The sequence below is a fragment of the Ursus maritimus genome, unplaced genomic scaffold (assembly GCF_017311325.1).
Source record: "Ursus maritimus isolate PB19 unplaced genomic scaffold, ASM1731132v1 scaffold_6, whole genome shotgun sequence".
Taxonomy (NCBI): Eukaryota; Metazoa; Chordata; class Mammalia; order Carnivora; family Ursidae; genus Ursus; species Ursus maritimus.
The window spans coordinates 13,469,499-13,491,343 of NW_024426774.1; positions in this window are offsets into that span (position 1 = coordinate 13,469,499).

Here is a 21,845-nt window from a genome sequence, read left to right on the forward strand (position 1 = left end):
GTATTTTCTTTCATAGCTTTTGCTACAATGGCAGAGTTGAGCAGTTGGGACTGAGGCTGCATGTCTCATAAAGCTTAAAATGTTTGCTATCTCGCCCTTTACAGGAAATTTACGGATGCTTGATTTATGCCTTGGTCTAAATGAGCCTCAGGGGAGGAGGGGTTCCTCTATAGTGAAGTGGAAAGGAAATTCTCTGAATATATGGAAACCGTGGCCTGGCACTCAGGGGTTTGCCCACAGTCTGCTACTCTGTTTCAGCTCAATCCCAAGGAGGCCGTTGCGCCTTTAAAACTGCAATCCCCAGCGATCTTAAGACCAACATTAACTTCTAAGATCGTGTCTTCTCCACCGTGCATTGTTCGCCCGCGGCAACCGCTAGCACCTGCTGGGGTCACGCAAAGTGCTTTGTGGATGGAATCCTGATGCTGCTGATTTTTACAAACTCGCACAGTGACTCCCCAAACCTGTGGCAGATTAAATTTGTGTATGTTTCCTGCTTCCATCTAAAAACGAAAAAGTTTCACTCATCTTCTCTTACTGATTTACCCACAATTAGAATCCATCATGGAAAAAGAAATTATTTTTCTCCCTGATAATAACACCTGATGAATTGCAGGAAAGATCTCATTTGTCAGCAGATACATAATCCTACTACTACTTCTCCTTAATGTAATTCTCCTCTGAGTAGGAAATGGGGCAGCATATTGGAAAGGGCAGTGGACTGGGAAGCATTAGATCTGGGATTTATTTTTAGCTTTACTTCTATTTTGGTGCCTCCAGATTTCAGTCTTATCATCTATAATAATAATGGCAATAAAGTGCTGCTACTTATTGAGTAATAATAATAACTGCCTTTTCCCGAGAGACAGTAGAGTGTAGAGACTCCGAGCACGGACTCTGGAGCCTGTCTGCCTGGGTTTGGATCCTGGCACCCTGTTCACTAGCTTGTGACCTTGGGTGAGTCACTGAAACTCTCTGGGCCTCAGTCTCCTTACCTAAAAAAGGAGGATCACTACTTTATTAATTTCGTTAATATTTATGATACATTTGGGACAGCGCCTGGCACAAAAAGAGGTGCTATTTTAGAGTGTGCTAAAAAATAAATAAAATACTAAGTCCTTTATGGCTGCTATAATTACTAGAGTAGCAATTATACTACACTATATAATTACTAACAACACACTAGGCTTCATCCTTTCTGGGCACTGTCGTTTAATGCTAATGTCGATGCTACGAGGAAACTCTTGCTATCCCAAATCTTGGGCTTCAAGAAACAAGATTCAGAGAGCTTAACTAAGTTGTTCAGCATCACACAGCTAGTAAATAAAGGAGCCAGAATTACTCCAAGTCTTCCCCTGTAAAGTCTTTGCCAGATCTAAGGTCCTGGATTTGATCAGTTATTGCCAAATGTAAAAGGTCCCCGGTAGGGGTTTCATGGGGGCCCATCTCTTGGCTCTGTCTCTGACTTTGGAGAAATGGCCCTGCTCTTCCACTCCTTAGGCATCTCACATAGGATAGTGATGACACTAACCCACCGTGCAGAGGGCAGGTGAACGTCTGTTTTAGCCTGTGCTGTGTCTGTCTCCCCAGTTCTGGGAATGGCAGCTTCATTTTCCTTCGGGAAACCGCTCCCTCCCTGACTCTCATTCCCACGCTTTCCATGCAGCTGACCCCAATCGCCTGGCTCTGGTTTGGGGCATGTGACCTTCCCATGATCGATCAGAATACGATATCCCTCCAGTCAGAGGGATCACTGCAGAATGAGCACATGCAAATATTTTTTGCAAGACCCCCGCCTATATAAACAATTTGATTACAAGTATACTAAGCATGGGCTCGTGTTAGATACAGTGATTTATTGATGAAAATTGAGAATGACGGTAGAGAAAGGGTACTTCCGTATTTGTTATTATCCAGTCAGGACATGTGAAGAGTCTTCGTAGTTTCCATGCACCATCTAGTTCTGTTCTGGTCCAGAACGAGCTCTTCACGTTCTTCTTTGCGGAGAATGCCATTCCAGGCTAACTTCGTGCCTTCTCCTGATGAGAAAAAGATAGCAATGCGGTTGCTACTCACAATGCCATTGCTCTTCACAATCTGCTTGTATTGAAACAACATAGAACTTCTTATCTCTGCAGTTTCCTAACACCATTTATTTAAGGCTGGTTCCAACATTACTCATGACACTGCGTCACCCATCCATTCTGCTGTTTCCAAACACTGACTCGCAGTGACTCTGTCGAAGCTTGTTCCTGTGCTTTGTTGATGACCATCAGTGCAAGTCTTCCCCAGAGCACGCAGAAAAATGTAATCGATAATCTGATTTTTGGTCATGTGAAATTTACCTTTAGAATTTTATAACATGAATGGAGGATGACACATCTTCTCTTGAATTCTTTGGTCCATAATCACTGCAGTCCTAGAATGTGATCTCTTTCAACGTGGACCATACCTCTGCCTTCCACACATGGTCATCAGTAACGATAGGTGAGGGGACTGTGGGTTGAGCAGGAAGAGCAGTTCCAGTCACTCAAAGAATGACCTTCCTTCCCCCTGCCTTGCTAAGGAAACCCACCACGACTAATCTGGGAGAGCACAATGTTACCACACTGATCGGGGCAAGGAAAGGTATTGATTAAGTACCAGCTGACACTGTGGAGCAACGGTCTGGAAAGTCCTCAGAAGAAATGGGTACCTCCATTGCTTGCCACATGGTCTGGAGCCAGTGGAGGGGGTGGGATACTCCCCCTGAGCGTTAGGGAGTCAGGGATTGCAGTGGTTGGGAAAGAGGGTAAGTGTTGTTTGCTACCATCCCACTTGTCCTGGGTGTTGTAGGATACAGAAGGTGCCATCGTAGAAACACAGGTGCACAAGAGCCAGCGCCCAGGCTGGACACTTGACTCAAACCAAGGGGTAGAACATCGGTAGCCAGAGCCCTGAACTTATCCTCTGTCTGACGTGAATGAGAGTCACCCCAAATCACTGTCAGTACCATTCTGGCAGCCAATCCTCACGAAAGAAATACAGCAGCAACTAGCAGAACAGTCTGCTTGTCAGGCTGCTCTCTTGGAACAAGGGCTGGGACATAGTGTTGTGCTAGGACCCGTAGGCATGAGCCCTTGTGCTCCTGGGGGCACGTGGTTGACCTGATATCTGAAGCAGAGCAGAGAGCATCAAACTTTCATCATCAAGGGCCAGATATTAAGTATTTGGGGCTTTCAGAGCCATCCCTCTGTTGTGACTCTTCCACTCTGGTGGTACAGTGTGAAAGCAGCCAGAGACAACAGAAAATGAAGGATTTACAACAGTAGTCAGTGGGCTGGATTTGGTCCTCGGCAGGTAGCTTCCTGGACCCTGAATACAGGGCTGGAGAGTGCCTTGCATGGAAGAAATAGGGGTGGGCACTGCCAGGTGCTGATACACACAAAAGACAAAGAGAAAGTGGAGAAAGGAAAAAAAATTAGTATTTTTTTTTTTTTACAAGATGGAGAATATAGAAAAGGTCATTCTAGACAAAAATACAACAGCATATACAAAGAGGCAGATGAAAGAGCAGGGTAAACACGGCAAACGGCAAGTAACGTGGTCCAGTTGGAGCATGAGAACGTCACAGAGAGTTAGCACCATAGACTATAGGGCTTGCTGTGTGCTGTGTTTTTCTTGGGAGGGTTAAACGAGCAAACAGATGTGAACATGTTTTCACGAACTGTAAAAATGATACCACATTGCTTACTAATTTAAAGGCCTGATAGGCTATGCTAATGAATTTTTATTTTCTCCCACTCTAAGTTTTTGGAGAGCCACATAAAGTGTTTCTTGCCTATAGTCACATGGTGAGATTTCCATTTTAGGAAGGTCACCTGATGCCCCATGGAGAATGGCTCAGAGGGGCTGGATTGAGGCAGGAGGCTGATAAAGGGGCTGTAATTTGAGTGGGAGATGGTATGATAGTTAATTTCATATGTCAACTTGGCTGGACCAGGGTATTCAGATATGTGTTCAAACTTTGTTCTGGATGTTTCTGTGAGGTCATTTTTGTATGAGATTGACATTGAAATTGGTAGATGTAGACTAAGTAGATTGCCCTTTCTCATGTGAGTGGGCCTTTTCTAATCAGGCCTAAATAGCAAATGACTGACCTCCCCTGAGCCAGAAGGAATTCTGCCAGCAGATGGCCTTTGAACTTGAACCAGGGCATTGATGCTTCTCTGGTTCTCTAGCCTGCTGGTCCCCCCACAGATTTTGAACTTGCCCGCATCCATGATAGCAAGAGCCAATTCCTTAAAATAAATCTCTCTCTCTCCCTATGTACACATCTATTGGTTCCGTTTTTCTGGAGAATTGTGACGAACACAGATGGTAGAATCTGCACCAGAGCCGTGGCCGTGGGGATGGAGAGAAGGGTAAGAACTGAAGAGCTAGTTAGGAGATTAAATTGGCATCACTTAATGATATTTTGGGAGTGGACAGAAGGACAGTAAGAGAAGTTTCAGCGGTGACTGAGTGTTTTCTTAGGTGGGCTGCTGGATGGATTCGGATGTTATGTATCAGGAAGAAATCCTGCACTGTCAGTGTGGAGTGCTGACCGCAATGGTGCATATGGGTGGAATCAAGGCAAGTGGGTGGAAGCCTAGGGTTGGCTGGGCACATCCCGACGAGAGCAACACAAGCTCCTGAAAGTGAGTGGGCAACAGGAAGTCTGTAAAAAGGGTCAGATTTTCTGATTTCCACTTTCTTGGCTCGTTTGTGGGCCAATCAGTGTAGAGCCCTGTGACCTGGCTGGTCAGGAGCATTAGGGCCGTGCAGGGCAGCATTTTTGGCTCCAAAAATGCGGTAGGGCCTCTTTAATTTCCATGGATGTCCTAGGGAGGGTCTTAGTCTTGATGAATAAAATTATTTAAAATATATAATTTTACCAGGTGTTGTCTCTATTTATGGCACAGTTGCAATAGGATTAGACCCTGATGGACATTACTGACCAGCTTTCTCCCCTCCAGATGGATTTCTCTCCCTCACTTACTGTCAGTGGTTGAGGGGTTCAGCCTGGGTTCACCCTCTCTTCTGCCAGGTATGAGCATGGTGACGTTGAGCAAATGGCTTCCATTTTCTGGGCTCCAGTTCCTCAATTGTACTCTCACTATCCTCGTTGGCTTATTTGAGGTCTAAACGGATTAATGTGATCCACTTAAAATAGTGCCGGCATGTAATAAGCACCGTGTGGATATCATGGCAGAGTACTGAATGCACAGGAGAGAGGGGTTCCAACTTGGGGCTTTCAGACTCTCCATGACTTGCGTTCTCCTTCTCATTTCTTCTTTGCTGGGTAGTCACTGCGGGACCAACATTTGATTCCCCAGAATACTGCCAGGAAAGGGGATTTCAGAGGTCTAAGGTTCTGCTGGTGGGTGACATTTGAATCTCGAATTCCTGATCTTTCTTTGGGTCAGATTTATGAATTCTGCTGCAGCAGAATATGGTCATTCAAAGACTTTTGGCCCTTTCTGTTGGTTATTTTAAGCAAGTGGTAAATTTCTTTTTAATTACTAATACACAGAAAGGGTGTGGTGAGTCAGCTCCTGGCTGGAATGGTGCCCACAGGCCAAGTGTAGGCTGTTCCAATGCACTTGCCATTGGCAGGCATCACAGGCATGAATGGGGAGATGGAAGTTCAGATTTTCAAGCAATAGATGGGTTTTAGGAGAAAAAACTCCACAACCCCGGTTTAGTGTTTTTCAGGGATTTTCCTTTGAAATGAAAACCAGGTTCTGGCTACCAAAGCAAGGTGGATATGCTCTTGGACATTAAGAATAGCAGGTGCCAAGTGATGTGTGTAGGGGTATGTGTGTGCACACACTATAAGCATTTGAAACATACCCCAAGACCTATGCAACACAGAAAACTGACATATCACTCGTGGTCCCAAAGGCTGATTCGGGTCCTATACAAAAAACAAACAGAGACTAGATTGTCTCTGACATATGTGTATAGTGGGGTGGCAGAGGGTGGTAAGGTGTCTGTGCTGGTAGGGAACCCAGAATAAGGAAGCAACCAAAGAGTGACCATCAAAGGCCCCCAAGTATTCAGAAATGTTCTGAGTGGTGTGGGGGATTCATATTAAGAATATGGTTGGGGTTGGAGGCACCTGGGTGGCTCAGTCGACTAAGTGTCTGTCCTCAGCTCAGGTCATGATTCTAGGGTCCTAGGATCAAGCCCCTTGTCAGGGTCCCTGCTCAGCGGGGAACCTGTTTCTGCCCCCCCCCCCCATTGCTCGCTCTCGCTCTCTCTCTCTCTTTCTTTAAATAAATTAAAAGAAAAAAAACAAAGACCCATGGCTGGGGCACCTGGGTGGCTCAGTCGGTTAAGCATCTGACTCTTGGTTTCCTCTCAGGTCATGATCTCAGGGTCCTGGGATCCAGCCCCGAGTTGGGCTCCACGCTCAGCACAGTCTGCTTGGGATTCTCTCTCTCCCCGCCACCCCCCCACCGCTCCTCCCCCACTCACCTGCTCTCTCTCAAATAAATACATAAATCTTAATAAACAAACAAACACAGTTATGACACTGTGAACATCCAGTGAGACAGGAAGGCACAGACAAGACTCCTGTAACATATTGAGAATAAGACAGGAAGCAATAAGCAATAACTGAGTCTGGGGGAAAAAAGATACATAAGAATTCAGGGAAAGGACAGAAGGAGAAGGAAGAGAAGTTTCCAGGAAGAAGTAAAGTAGAAGGTGAATCTTGGAGTCTGCCTTGGAGCCTGCCTTATACAATGTTTTGAGTATTTACTTACCAGCGAAATTAACTGGGCAGGAGAAAAAATGTTTGCATTTTTCTAACTGGCTTTCCTCTGCCCAACAGCAGGCCACACGATGCCACCCATTGGTTGAAACTGGGATTGTAAACATTCTCCAAGTAGAGCTGAAAGTAAGAGCGATTTAGACAGCAATGGAAAAATGTGAGGCTCTATACTGCCTAAGCTAGCATTTGCACCAGCTCTATATTAGTATTTACATTTAGAATAAAGGAAAAAGTCTCCGCTTGCCAACACTGCATAAGCAGATTTCAAGTACCTAACACAGTTTACTGAACACAGATACAGATGTGTATAAAGCAGCTGCAAGGCATTTTTCTCCCCTGGATTAAGGACAGAGTGCTAATTGTCATTTCAGCTTCTGGAAAATATGGTAGCTTATTATCTTAGCAAATTTTCAGGCTAAATTCATTTCCTTTCAACTCCTCCGTCTTTCAACAAAAACCTGTCCTGCTTTTATTAGATGGGTTGAACTGAAAAGCTATTGATTGCAGATTGATTGGTTTTAGAATAAATCTTGCAGTATCTCAAGATTTTCTTTGGTTTTAGATATCAACATTTCGGCTACTTGAAAATCATAAAAACATTCTGGGCTGTGTAGAAAATTCAAAATATGACATCTTTAAGGTGACTTGTGTGTTTTTGCATGTGTGCATGTGTGTTAAACACTAAGCTCAAAATTGTGGTCTTGTTTTATTATTATTATTATCAGAGGTTTCTACATTCCCAGTGCAGATCTCAAATAATACCCCTGTAGCATTTATAAACATATTGAAAATCGCTTTGAAAGGACATTTATAATTCCCATTCAACGAAGACTGAAGCACCATTAATTTCTCCTCGTCCAAATCCTTAATTTGTCCTTCTTTCTTTCATTCAATCTATTCAACCAAATCAGGGGCTGGCAGCTACAGAGAAACCAAAGCATAGATTTTGAAATGTTTGGGAACATTGAACATTTAGATTTTCAATCTCCTGATGAACAAAGTGCTTGAAATTCGACCTTGTAATGGCAAATGGGCATAATACACACTTGAAATCTACACGTGAGGTTATCTCATAAATTATTCTATTTGAGAATAAGCTGAAAAAATATAGATGTATTCCAAACTTAAATACAATGCTGGTATTTAAGAAGAGCAAATATGCCATAGAAGTAAAAAACACTAGAAAATAATTGAGCAAGGTTTGGAAAGGTGACTGGAGATTTATCAAGGCTCTCATTGGTATCTGTATTCTACTCCTCTCCTTCTCCCTATAGGCTGACTGTAAGTGTATCAATATTATGGACTTCATTTTTTCCTTATTTTGACATTTTCTTGAAAAACAGACCTTAAAGCTTGTTTTTTGTTTTGTCTTACAGTTAAACACTCAATTTCAGCGTAGAGAAATTTTCTCTTGGTCATGCCTGAATCGTTCAATATTATTGCCTGGAATTTCTGTATTTTCCTATACTTAAAAATTTTTTAGTTGTGAGAGTGAAAAAAATACCATCTTTTTGGCAGGTGGGGGTGGAGAGACCTCCAGCTCTAGCATCAGGAAGATCTGGGATCAGATCCCATGTTTTCCAAGAAGGGACGCCTAAGACCGTCAGGAGACTCCAACACTCCAGGCAGCAGTTTCAGGAATAATAAGAAAAATAGTTGCCTCCTTGTGGAGTTTCTGTGAGATCGACTATCATATTTGTCAAATGCTTGTCAGAGAGTGATAACGGTACTTTTAAAAAGAAAACTTACCAGCCATAGTTGAGAAAACATCAACTCAGTTCATTTAAATTTACATTCAATGAACGTTGCTGAGAGCTCGCTCAGAACTTTGTCCATATCTCAGAAAAGTTGTGGTTTCTTCTTCTCATTGTACTTACTGGACTTGGTCTTATCATCAGCTCGGACGGTGAGCCTCCCACCAGCGAAGCCTGTGACTTCACCGCCTTAGTATCCTTCACAGCCTGGCTTCCTGGTTTTCCGATGGGTCATCTGCCAAACACTGGTCCCGAAATATGCTCCTCGGGAAAAATGTTCCATGACCTAATAAGTTTGGGAGACGTTGCCTATATGCTCTATCCCCCTCCAAGAGCTTTCCAATTCCTATTAACTCACTGACTGTGCTGAAAAGCCTGGTAATAAAGAAGCCCTAATTTGCTTTAACTCAGTGTTTCTCAAACTTATTAGACCGTGGAGAATCACCTTTGCTCTTTAATCACATCTCTTAATATTTAGAGTTACACTTCTCTTAAGGTGGCCTGGGCAGTGTTTGAAGAACAGGCAAACAGTAAATATGCGAAACACTGTGTCTTATGTATTGATACCATGTTTCTTACATTACATTTTATATGAAATCTTCTTACTCCTCACAGCTATCTGATTCTATCCATATTAAATAGGTCTGATTTTTCTCATTAGTTCGGGAACCCCTGGGCTTCTGGAAAGAGAACTGAATTCCATATGCCAAATGTGCCAACCTAAATTAAAACTTTAATTAAAACTATAGCAATAAGTGTCAAGACAATGTGCTTTTTTTCTGTTCTTTTAAAATGAATTGTGTTCGATGAAGCTAACTCTGAAAAGTGAAATTCCACTTGGTGATACATAAGATGATTAAAGTTAAACAAAATATCCAACTCTCAGCCCATAAATGTTTGAGTAGCATCTGCTCTGATGGCTCCTTCTCTTAGGGGAGCAATAAGAGATCAAAGGTATTCCCATAAAGGAATATTCCAGAAAGCAGAAACTTAGTATGCTAAACACTAGAATTTTTTAAAATCTCAACTATGGTAAAAATATTTTCCAATTTTTTCTAATATTTTTTCATTCTTATTATTACCTCATAGAGAATATAATTTGACCCATTCTTAACTCAGAAACAATGCTGTACCGGTATCCCCGCCAAAATACAAGTGTGTTCATTTTCAACAAAACGCAATGAGATGCTTAGAGCTTTTTTCTTCCTCCTCTAAATGGTCCTCCACTGCAGCTCCCTTATTTATCTGTGATTAGCAGTCTCCCTCTGCTGCCAAGGTGAGTTTCTCAGAAGCTCTCCCCATCTGTACATTTTTGCCCCATCAACTGGATCCTGTCCCCAACTGACTTCTAATCTGAAGATAATGGAGATACCAGATAAGCAGTCAAGCCACTATATTTTTTTGGTTATCATCTGTAAATGAGTAAGTTTATGTGAGAATCTGAAAAAAGGCTTCATATCAATTACTATCAATTTTTGATAACACATAGGGTGGCATTATTCCCTGGGAGGTTTGGGGTTCTATAGAAACTTTCATAGCTTTGTGATAGCTATTTTCCATTTGTAATTTATGCACCTGTGACTTGATTCAGTCAATAAATAGTTAATTGACATTAATTTCTGTCAGGGCTTGGGATAAATGCTCAGTGTTGAGCATTTCTCGGGTTTCTGAAAAGGCCTAATTGATAGCCCCTCTTTCTTCTTCAAAAAATTCTTAATCAATCGAAATTAAGTCAGGGCTCAAAATAATCAACTTCGTTGTTGGTAAGCCTAGATAGGAAAGCAGAGTTTAGACCCGCAACCCCAATCTGGTTCCTGCCACTGCCACTCCCCCACTGAATTCACCCTCTTGGCACAGATGGGGTGCCCCCCAGGAACTGCATGCTGGTCCTCCCACCCCTCCACCCAGGTGGTTACTCATCAGTTTATGTGGTTTTAGGCTAAAATAATAATACCAATTATTGGCAGCTGTGGTGGGCCCAACATAGCATCAGGCCTTAACATACACCATGTCTAATTCTCATAGCTCTGTGAAGTGTTTTTTAGAGAAAGAAATCAAAGCCAGGAAAGAAGTGATTTGCCAAGCTCTGTCAATTAGTCAGAGGTAGAGCGGTAATTTAACTGTGATTTTGCATGATTCCAACACTTAGGTGCTTCTTGGCTCTCACGGAATGATCTAAATTCCAAACTCATGTTTCCCACTATAGTGCCCCGAATGCACATTGCACTCATCCTCACCGTGATGCCATTAGTTTTCCCTTTCCTCTTCAGGACTTGTCCTGTGCATACTCAATCCTTCCGGTTCACAAAGTTCCAGTTGCTATTTCTACAAAGACTCACATAGCTTAGCAGAGTCCTGCTCAGCACACATTTGATGAGTCACAGAACCCTGTCCTTCACAGCATGATGGTCGATACAAGAAAAATTTATTTGATAGAAGAAAAAATAACATCAATGCAACCACTAAACAGAAAGAATACATTATAGATTGCACATGGAGAGCAAGTCTCTAGAATGAATTTTACTGAAAGGCTTTAGGAGGTAGAGGTTTAGAAGACGGGCAGCAAGAAGCATTTACTTCCCAGGAGAGAGGTATCTTTGGTAATTATTAAGTTATTCCCTGATTCCTTTGTGGAATTACCATTGTCATCTCTTGATGTTCTCTTTTTCTCATTTTTGAGTCCAACGTCACCAGCACGGGCGCTCCAAGCGCCTCTTTACGCCCAACTCTGGGTTAGCACTCCCTCTAGTGGCAGCTCAGTGAATCTCCCATAATTACCCTTGGTTATGAAACCTATGGACAAATCATAGAAGAGCTTTCACTTACATATTTTTGAGATAGTCTTTATTTATATAACCTTCATGACCAGAAAAATAGCTATAAAGTTGATCTACCATGATTTATTTACCAATTACTTCCATTATTTTTTTTTACAATTATTAAAAACAATTTCCCACTGGACATATTAATGCACGTGTTTAGGTTAAATTCTCAGTAGTTGGAATTTTGAGGACAGAGGATCCCATCTGTTATGGTCGAGAAAGTGGCCCCCCAAATTCATATGTTGAAGTCCCAACCCTCAGTACTTCAAAATGTAATAGTATTCAGAGATAGGATCTTCAAAGACGTAATTCAGTTTAAATGAGGCCCTTAGAGTAGGTTGTCATCCCACATGAGTGGTGTCTTTATGAGAAGAGGAAGAGGTAACAGGGACGGGCAAGTACATGACCACATGACGCGGCTCTCTGCAAGCTGAGGAGAGAAGCCTCGCAGGAGGCAACGTGTCTACACCTGGGTCTTCAACCTCCAGCCTCTGGAACTGTGAGAAAACCAGTGTCCATCCTTTAAGCCATACAGTCTGTGGTATTTTGCTATGGCCGTTCTAGAAAACTAATATACCATCCCCCATTAGACTCAACTCGTGAATTCTCACCTGTCTCTTCATATTAAGTCAAATTCTTTTTAAAGGGTTTTTTTTTTTATAAAGATTTTATTTATTTATTTGACAGAGAGAGAGACAGCCAGTGAGAGAGGGAACACAAGCAGGGGGAGTGGGAGAGGAAGAAGCAGGCTCATAGCAGAGGAGCCTGATGTGGGGCTCGATCCCATAACGCCGGGATCACACCCTGAGCCGAAGGCAGACGCTTAACCGTTGTGCCACCCAGGCATCCCTAAAGGGGTTTTTGAAGGATTATAACATAGTTTCACTAACATTGGGTCTCCTATGTATGTTTTTAGGTGTCGAAGGATATCTCACTTTATTTATTATTATTTATTTATTTATTTATTTTAAAAGATTTTATTTATTTGACAGAGAGAGACAGCCAGTGAGAGAGGGAACACAAGCAGGGGGAGTGGGAGAGGAAGAAGCAGGCTTCTAGTGGAGAAGCCTGATGTGGGGCTCGATCCCAAAACGCTGGGATCACGCCCTGAGCTGAAGGCAGACGCTTAACGACTAGGCCATCCAGGCGCCCTGGACATCTCACTTTGAATTTACATTTTTCAGGGCACCTGGGTGGCTCAGTGGGTTGAGCAATGGACTTGTGTTTTTGGCACAGGTGATGATCTCGGGGTCCTGGGATTGAGCCCCGTGTTGGACTATGTGCTCAACACAGAGTCTGCTTGTCCCTTTCTTTCTGTTCCACTCTCTCTCTCTCTCTCCAAACAAATAAATAAAATCTTAAATAAATAAATAAATAAATGTGCTATTCTCTGGTAATTAGAAGTAGAGCATTGCCTGTGTACCATTTGTTCTTTGTCAGGGATGAATTATATATTCATATATTTTTCTGGTTAGTCTATCAGGACCCATACATCTGGGTATGAGCTAGATGAGTCAGTCTAGACAGAGTGATTTCTCTTTATAGAATTTAGTACTAACATTTCATTGGTCACATTTACCTGCTGTTCATCTAGCAAGACCTTGATTAGTCCTAGACCTGTCTGTCATTCATCTATATTCTATTATTTAATTTATCACACTATATTCTACTGTCTGCAGTGTGTCTGTCTCTTGTACAAGATTACAAGAGAAAATGAGAAGTGTCTGGGGATATATAGTAGACACTCAAAAATGTTGTGGGAAGAGAAAATTTCCTAGAGAAGGTCTCTGACATGGGGCTGAGACCCCCTGACACCTTCCAGCAAAGATTTTTCTTTGTCACGAGAAGCAGATGAGATTACCTGACACTGGCATTGCAGTGAGACAAGAGAACTTTTGAGAAATCTATAAATTTCTAGAGAAGATGCAGGAAAACTTCTCCACCAATATTTGGAACAGAGTGTAAGAATAGTGTACACAGTTGAATCACATTACACGGTCTTTGTTTTAGCCTTGAGTGAAAAAACAAATGGAGTCAGAACATTCACCTCCTGGGAGGGGTTGACCTCAGTTGTTGGCGCAGGGTGTGGCAGACGTCCATGGCAGTCCTCCTGCCATCTGGCACCATTCCTGGGTGAGCCGGTGTCCCACTAGTTCCAGGACTCTGAGGCTTTTTTGAGCGGTGCAGACAGCTACCCTTGGGCAGGGGCTGATGCATTGTGATTAATACCTGGACTCCTCTGAAGTTAAAAGGGAACGAAGGCTGAGTCAGACCCCTTAACACATCTCACTCTCTGCATGCATTAAGATTAGATGTTTTTTTATCTTTACTTTTTAACAGCAGTGTTAGATTTATAACAAAATTGAGGGAAAGGTATAGCGATCTCCTTCACACCTCCTGGACGCACGCAGGCATTAGCCTTTTCCCTTATCAACATCGCTCACCGGAATGGCACCTTCCATTTCCTTAATAGACACAGGGCTATTCAGATCATCTAGTTCATTTGGGAGTTTTGGCAGATTCTGTCTTTCAAAGAATTGGTCCATTTGATCCAGGTTACCAAATTTGGGGGCATAGAGTTGTTCAAAGATTAGGTTTTTATAGGCATCAAAATAATCAAAGTGTGGTCTTACCTGAAGCAGAGAGGGTGGGGAGAGGCAGCCCGGTTCGGTTTGGCAGCCTCTACTTGGCAAGCACGTAGGAAATGTTAGGTAAATGAGTGGATTTAGGGAGGAAGTCTCAATGCAGATATATTCCTAGTCAGCTGTTTGGATTTTTGCTTGATTGTACCAAAGTTATAAAGTCTGAAATTGACCAGTATTTTTCTTTCCATTTTCTTTTCTTGCTTCAAAATTAAGGAAGCTGTCCATTTAAAGATCTGACAAATACACAATTCTGTGTCTGGTGGTTTTTCTACAACTATTTTATATATGATTATTTAATTCAGCTGGAGTTAATCTCAGTGTGTGGCAACAGCCATCACTTTTCTTGAGCAGGGAAACGAAATATTCCCTCCTGTTACTGTCATGCATGTTGTGAAAGAAATCACAAATTTTATGTTGTGTTAGCAAAGTTCTGTGATGCACTATGTTTTCTTTTTGTTGCTGTTAGAACTTCAAGTTAGTCCTGGAAGCTTTTTAATGTGCATCTGGTATGGACTGAATTGTCCCCCCCCCCCCTGCATTCATCTATTGCAGCCTTACCTGACAATGTGATGGTATTTGAGGACGGGTCCTTTGGGAGGTCATTAGGATTAGGTGAGGTCATAAGAGTGGGGCCTCCTGATGGAATTAGTGCCCTTTTAAGAAGAAACACCAGAGAGATTGTTGTCTCTCCACCATGAGAAGACACAGAGAAAAGGCAGCCACAGGCCAGGAAGACCCCAATCCTGCTGGCACCCTAATCTTGGACTTCCAGCATCCAGAACTATGAGACAATAAATTTCTGTTGCTGAAGCTCCCAGTTTATGGCATTTGTTAAAGCAGCCTGAATAAATACATGATGCATTGTGTAACTCGATCCAACAGCAATCTCCTGTTGTCCTGAGAGCATCTCTATTACCCTGTGGATACCTCAGTTTATGTGGCTTGAGAGGAGTCGTCTTGTCTTTGGCTCTAGGGGTGATGAGGAGCTCAGAGGTGGCAAATGCCTTTTTGCTGCTATGGCAAAAGATGCCTTTTTCCTTCTGGGTTGCTAGGCTAGTCAGAAGTAAGAGGAGGGTTGGTCCTGGGAAATCCTTGCCATTTCTTGGGGGATGCTGCCTGAGATTGATGCTAGTATAATGAACGCTGAACTGAGGACAGATTTCTGAGATAGCATCTGGGCACCCGGATTCAGTAATGTGTGGGTCTTCTATTGGACTTTTTCCATTTCAAGAGCCAATAGATTTTTCTATTGAACGGAATCAGTTGCCATTGGGTTTCTGACACAAACCTAAAAACATCCTCATTAATACAATTCTGGCAGATTTTATAAACTGTAATTAATTCCAGCTAATTTGATTTCTATTTGGTTGATGTCGATCCCAGAGGTGAAGCACAAATGTTTTTGTTTTTGCAATCCCTCTTTTTTTTTTTTTTAAAGATTTTATTTATCCATTTTTACAGAGAGAGAGACAGCCAGCGAGAGAGGGAACACAAGCAGGGGGAGTGGGAGAGGAAGAAGCAGGCTCATAGTGGAGGAGCCCGATGTGGGGCTCGATCCCATAACGCCGGGATCACGCCCTGAGCCGAAGGCAGACGCTCAACCGCTGTGCCACCCAGGCGCCCCTGTTTTTGCAATCCGTCTTAATGATCAGCAAGATGTCGCTGCTCTGGAGCTTAGGCCAGTTGGAGGTCTAATAGGCATTTCAGAATGAACATTGGCAGGGCAGGATTCCTGCTTTCCATCCAAAAGTGATTCCTTCCTCTAGTATCTCCCCCCTCAATAAATGACATTTACATTCACCTCCGTGCTCAAGTACCACCTGCCCGTCATGCTTTATTTTTCCTTTATCTTTGTGCCTCTCATGTGATCTACTAACAAATTCTTGTCAACTCACCTCCAAAGCATATTCCAAATCCTTGCTTCAAGTCATCCCCATCTCTTGCTTGCATTCCTGGGAAAGGCTTCCAAGTGGTCTTTCTGTTGCCCCACTGTGTTCTGCACAGAACACTCCCAGTGGTCTCTTAACACGCACATCAGAGCAGAGCTCACACCCTACCCAGAACTCTCCAAAGCCTTCCCATTGCTTTGAAGATGAAATCCAGATTCTTTACTACACCTACGTCTCACGTGATGTGACACCTAATTACATCTCCAAATTCATCTTATGCCACCTCCTCCCCTGCCTGTTTATGCTCATCAGTGTGCTACCTGTTTCCTCAGGGCTGATTCCAAAGTCGTTATGACCCATCAAAACCAAACATCGCAAAGAATGCATAACGGCTCAGCATGGTCTATTTTTCACCTGATATCAAGTCTGCTGGAGATTTCCAGAGAACAGCGATGGTGATGTATACAACCTCTCATAAATCCCTGAGATCCTCTCTTTTATTTCCGTGACGACTTAACAATATCCATAGTTAGAGATGAGTGTGTTGCTGTTGTCAGTGTTGACAGAAGCCAAAAGCTGCTGCTGCGGAAGCTGATGCAGGTTTTAACTTTACCCGAAATGATAATGACCAGTAAACTCCCAGTGCCAAGCCTGGAACAGACGTCTCTTGTGTCTGGTCCATTGACTTTCCTTCTGTTACTTTCCACCAGTAATTCGATTGGGGCGAGAATGACTCCATCCCTATAAACTCCTATCAGAATAAAAAATGTCCAAACATTCAGCAAGGACTTTCTTTCAAAAGCTGCATGGACTAAGTACAAGATGACAATGTCCTGCACGTATAGACGCTGTCTGGACCCGTGTGGGCAGAAAGTGGCCTGCTTTCTGCACTTGGGGACAAATATCGAAGGAATTCTGTACCAATGAACACTTGTTTACAAAGAAGACTTTAACAAAGGAATGTACTGAAATTGGAGAAATGTCACCATCTTCGTTATTACAATGAAAAATGAATTTTGCAATAGGCTTCTTAGGAATGTACCTGCATGGGGATTGATGGGTGCAAACCAGTGATGCGTCCTTGCACAGTCCCACATGTGTGGACGCTTACTGCTTCAAGGTTCAAGGCTTATTTCAGAAGAGCAGTAACAAAGGTAGGCAGGGGAGGGGAGGCATTCCAGGAGATACTCACACCTGGGTGCTCATTGTCTTTCCTGCAAATAACTTGTAGCTTCGTATTCCTGAAGGAGATCATGTTTCTGTTTATTTAGAAACAACAACTGTACATACATATATGTGTGGGTAAGCATTCTATAATTCACAGGACGGGCCCTCACAACAGAGAATTATATGGCCTAGATATCAAGGTTTCAAATCCCTGTTTTAGAGAAATTCTTAGGTGGACCCAAATAAAACTGATACTGTTCACTGTTTTTTACCTAAACCTTGAATTTTATATGGTTAATCCTCTAGCAATGGGTAATGGGTAATAGGGAACAATTTTAAGATTTCATAATTTGAGTAATGGTTTCCACAGGATATAAAGAATTATCTTAAACGAATGTCAATAATGACACTGTGAGAAACCCTAGTCTAAGTATATGAAAGTTGAAGGGGGAATGAACCATGAGAGACTGTGGACTCTGGGAAACAAACTGAGGGCTTCAGAAGGGAGGGGGGTGGGGGATTGGGATAGGCCCGTGATGGGTAGTAAGGAGGGCACGTATTGCATGGTGCACTGGGTGTTATACACAAACAATGAATCACGGAACATTGCATCAAAAACTAAGGATATACTGTATGGTGACTAACATAAGAAAAAATTATTATTAAAAAAATATATATACACATTAAAAAATATAAAAGTTGCCAGCCAAGCTAATATGCTTTCAAATAAAATTTGTTCTATCCCCACCTTAACAAATATAATATAGTATATATAAAACCCCACCAGACCGAGGGCATATTAGTGAGCAAAATGTCTGCAGTTGGCCACTTAGAAAAGCAAACTGTTAACCGTAGAGGTTGATAAAACTGGGCCATAAATTCTCAGAGTACAATTGTTTCTTTTTTCTTCATCATTAAAATCCGCAAAAGAAATGAAAATATTTTGACATCGTGTATATCAACTTTATAGGGGCTACAAATCTTAATCTCCTGAGTCAGTGACGTGGGGAAAAATGGGGTTTGTAATAGGTATATTGGCAGGCCATTAACTCTAACTGGGCTTCCTGGGAGTTCTGTCATTAGAAGGAGAAGAGAGCCTTTCCACTCCCTCCTTGCTGCAGACGGAGGCAGAAAGGCAGAGGCAGGCCAGTCCCCGTGCGCTCGCAGAGGTTCTCACCCACAGTGGGGGCAGGCGGCAGGTCTGGGCTGGGTGGGGGGGGCGGAGGGATGGAGGCTGGCGGTGCCCTTGGCAGGTGGGAAAACGGTGAGGGAGGCAGGCAAGAGGCTGTCACCAGATTATAAATCACTGGTCTCCAGGGACTCGGAGTGACCCTTTTACTACCTGCCTGCTCTCTCTCTCCACAGGGCAGTGAGGCTGGATGGGCCGCTCTGATTGGCAAGGATCACAAACTCCATAGGAGGTTCCTGCTAACCGGGCACTAGGGAAAGGTGGTAAGGGCATTGGTCGCCCTTGACCTCGTCTTTACTGATCTCTGTTTCTCTCCCAACCAGATTTCAAAATATATCATTCCACTGTATTTTATTTTTTATTTTTAAGAAAATATTTATTTGTTTGTTTATTTATTTATTTATTTATTTATTTATTTATTTATTTATTTATTTATGTTGGTGGGGGGAGGGCTGACGGAGAGAATCTCCAAGCAGATTCCTTGCTGAGCACAGAGGCCCACAAGGGGCTCGATCTCACGACCCCGTGAGGTCATGAGCTGAGCCAAAATCAAGAGTCTGATGCTCAACTGACTGAGCCACCCAGGTGCCCTTCCACTGTATTTTAAAGACCCCATGGAACAATGAAAAGCACATGTTTTTTACTTCAATGCTGGCTCTGGCACTTAGTAACTCTTTATGAAGAGTTAATGAAGCCACCCACTTCAACTCTCTGAATTTCAGCATCTCAAATAAAATTGTAGTTTCAGAAGATTTATTAAGTATTCATTAAACCTTGAGTGTTTGCCATGGGCCAGACACTGTCCCCTGGGTACTGGGAGCCACTGTCCTCATATTGTTTACAGACTAGCGAGGGAGCTAGACAGTAGTCAAATAATCATATTAATGAATATGTACTGAAGAGTGAGAGGGACCCACTTACAGCTGTGCAGGTTTTGCACTGTGCAATTACAGGGGGAGCTGTTTATAGTATAGTCCATATGAATGGTGTTCTGTGACGTATGTAACCTGTATGACAGCACATGGCACTGAGTCTGAGATGAGGGCTCTGAGGGAAGGGAAGCTGGCTTTATTAGAGAGTATAAAAAGGATAATTAATTTAGATTGGTTAGTTGGAAAACACTTCTTTAAGGAAGTACTACTTAAGATGTAAAATAAGTAGTTTTGGGCCTAACCTGGGCCGAGCATGTTTTATCATCTAAAACAAACTTTGATTTTATGAGCACTCTTTCTGCTGATGGCATCTCTCCTGGGCCTTATTCCTCTGATTTGGGGTATCATTAGATTCCTGAGCAAGGCAGTCTCCAGAGCTAGGAAAGGCCTGGACCAGAGGCAGGTTATCAGAGAAGGAGCTCAAGTACAGAATAAATCCCACCTTTTGATGTCAGGATGTATTTTGAACCGTGGTTGAGCTAAGGTCAGATCTAGTGTCTCCAGCATGGGGTAGAGGCTACAGGTGAGGGATGGGGGTGAAACACAGCAAGTCCTGGTGACATTTCACTATGACTACCGACATTTCCAGGCCTGGCTCATTCCTGTTGATGCTTTCAACTCAGTCTGTGGGGAGCAGATTTCTGGAATAGACACCAACACTCCCAGCCCCCCTGGTTCTCTTCACTGACTCTAGTGTAGGTCCCAGAGTGTGAGAAGGGGCCATGGCAGGGGATAGGGGTGTGAGGGTGGGGAGGGCCTCAGTAGTGGTGGGGCTCATAGTGGGAGCTGAGCAGTAAGGACAAGGGTCTTAGAGCTTAGAGCTGCTCATGAAATCTTGCCTTCTCAAGACTGGAGTAGAGAGCTTTCATGCCCCAGGCATGAAAGGGAGGGATGTCTCATCTCCCACTGACACCTCTGTGGGTTATAGGCTCAGCTTCTCATTCTTCCCGGAATAGACCATCCCATTCCTAGTCAGGTCATTGCTCACACTGTGACTTTACTTTCCATCCTGGCATACATCGTTTTTTTTGCTTTTGGCCCCCCCAGAACCACTCTCTACCCTCCTCCATCCAGCACTGACTACATCAGTGGGTCCCCTTGCCCTTTGGCTTCTAGACGCTTTTGGCCAAAGGTGACCTCCCCTGCAGGAGGTTAAAAGGAGGAGAATGCAGTCAGACTATGCATTTCAGCTCCCATCCTACAAGGTTGCCTCAGGCTGGCTGTGCTCCTTCACCAGTGGTCGCTGTTTTTTCCAAGATGTCCAGCAATTATGACGGTCACTTCCTGAGATTTGGCATTGCACATTCTTTCCAGCTGAGCGCTGGTCAGAGGGCGGCATCCACCAGCCCTGGGTTACTGTGGTTTCTCCTGCCTGGAACTTTGGAAATAGTGCCTTCAGAATAAAATCTCCTGAAATTATTTCATTTTGAGAGTGCCATCCACTTTCTTTTGAGAGTCTGACTGATATCAATACCCTTCTACTTCCTCTCTGACTTCAACACGTATTTCAGGTTCTAACACCAACACTACCTTCTTTGTAGGGCACTTCCTGCCCCCCCAACCCCCATCTCACTACTACACAGAGAATTATCTGGTCCATTCTCTGACATCCCACTACACCTAAGCTCTCCTCCACTGTGGTTTAAACTGGATTCTCCGGGAGTTATTTCTTGTACATCTGGTTTATCCCTCCCTTTCCATACCAGACAGTGAGCTCTTCAAGGCTGGTGTGTATTTGACTCACCTCTGGTCTCTGGTGTTTTGCTTGCTGCCTGTTCTTTTGTGAGTGGGCTAAGGTCAGCGCTGGGTTGCTGGCAAGGGTCACTGTAATTTTACAGGATGCATCATCTTCTTCTTAGAATTGCTGCTTGTGACATTTAATCCATACAGGGCACTGTGTGTTGGTTTTTCTAACTCTGCTGAGAATCTTGGCGTGATAATATCTACATAATCAGGGAGCCAGAGGGGGTGGGCTTGCTCAACAGGACTTGAAGAGAAACTGCCTCGATTTGCATTATGATTAGTAAACCCAATCAAGTCATGTCCTATCCGTCACTGTGTATTAAGAATCCACTATTGCTCGCAGCTGCATTCACCCTAGGAGGAAGGCATGGCTTTCAGATCAGAGTTTTTGGAAAGCTTACAAAAGCCTTGGAGACAAAAAGTAAGCAGAGACAAAACACGTTCCTCTTATATTGAGCTCACACACTGGGCAATAATACCAGCTCAAGAAGTCGCAGAATCTCCCCCTCTTTCCTCCTTTGCTTCCTTTTCTTATCCTTCCTGCCAGCAGAGGTCTGCAGCCTGAAATGCCAAAGTTTTATAGTAAACAAAAGCCCTCTCTCTCCTCAGCATTTTCTCATGACAAGCAGAGATGTAGGAAGCAAGGATGGCGCAGACTGAGTTTCTAACTTCGTTATTATTGAGAATCCAGGGCTTGTCTGACTCCTCATAGCCCCACGGGCATCTGGGTGGTGGGGGCTGCCGTCCACGGCCCCTTCTTTGGTCACTGTCTCCTTCTGTCTTCTGTCATCTGTCCCTGTACTGCGGGGGTGGGGGGTACAGTAGAGACGGATCAGTCTGCACAGCTGGAGTCCTCCTGGTAACAGCACATGCCCCCCGGGAACCCCGATGCTCGTCAGGTCATC